This window comes from Galeopterus variegatus, unplaced genomic scaffold (genome assembly GCF_000696425.1).
Source record: "Galeopterus variegatus unplaced genomic scaffold, G_variegatus-3.0.2 Scaffold1815, whole genome shotgun sequence".
Lineage (NCBI taxonomy): Eukaryota > Metazoa > Chordata > Mammalia > Dermoptera > Cynocephalidae > Galeopterus > Galeopterus variegatus.
Window position 1 is genome coordinate 334,541 of NW_007727926.1, and position 1,348 is coordinate 335,888.

Here is a 1,348-nt window from a genome sequence, read left to right on the forward strand (position 1 = left end):
CTCTCAATGGCAGGGTGAAAAAAAGCTTACGTGTCCCAGAAATCTTGAAGGGCTATGGAGAGAAAGCTTTAAGTATCTTTTCTTATTGCCCTCTTCTTAGAAAGTAACTGCATATCAGCACAAATTACGATTTTAACTAAAATGGACATGCAAAAACTATAGATTCATGAGGAAGTTCTGACTATGCCAAGGCTCAGGTCAAGTTGAATTTATTGTTTAGTATTAGATTCAGTTTCCAATTACTCTTAAGAATCCTCAGTTTGACACATCTTAGGCAAACCTAATATGCTCAATGAATGTTATACTCTTCCTAGAGGGCTGGAAAAAGGATAACTGAAAATGCAAGTTATTCAAGCTATTCTGTCTGATCTGGGTTCCCAATGATCCCAGAAAATATCAAACCCCTCTTCCCCAGAAAATTGAGTCATATATACCTAGGCAGTACCCAATAAGTGTGAAATGGCCATGCTGGGCATCTTTCCTCTTGTGTGTCTTCAGAGCCTCAGCGGCAAACCTGAGATATTTTCAGGGGGCTCCCCTCCTCTCCAAGAGAACACAAGAGTTCACCTGAGGTGACAGGGAGCACCAGCAGTTGCTTGGAATGGTCATGCTTCACAACACTTACAATCTCCTGGTAGCATCCCTTCTAAACGGCACAATGCCTAAAACATCTTCATTCAAAGTACAAGCAAAGATGGGCTGCTTTTTCTTTTTCCCTTTTGGGAGGCTATGTCAAGTACAGGAGTCTAAATTATCCCCTACGTTCATCCTAGCCAGGGAAGGATATCCACATTAAGTACTCATGGGATTGGGGAGAAAATAACACACATACCTCGGCAGCTGCCAAAAGCAAATGCTAAAATACAAAATAAGCAACATCATTTTAGCACTCCTTTCTCCCCAGCCTTGAAACATGTGATGCTGCTTTTTTGAGTTGAAATATTTCCCAGAAGTCTATATGGGCAAAATACCTGCTTCATTAATGTGAGCTAAATAAACGTCGATTTATTTAAAGACAGACAAAAGACAGTATCAATCTCCCTCCCTACATAAAGCTTGCTATCTAAGGGGAGATTCTCTCTCCTCTAGGGATCTGAAGCAGGAACAGCATCATTTAACCTGCTAAGGTGGTATTCACCTGGCCCCTCAAAGGAACTCTCCTTCTACCCTGGGGAAATACCTTATGTTGGAATTTCCCTTCCTCTTACTAGAAGGAAGTAGCCTCTAATGGGGAAGGCACCCATGGCTTCTCTCCTATGTACACTCTAGGCAGCTTGGCCTACTGGGAGACTAGGGCCACAGTTTGGAATCACACTTTATAGAATACCCACCCAAGGTTGTTTTATGG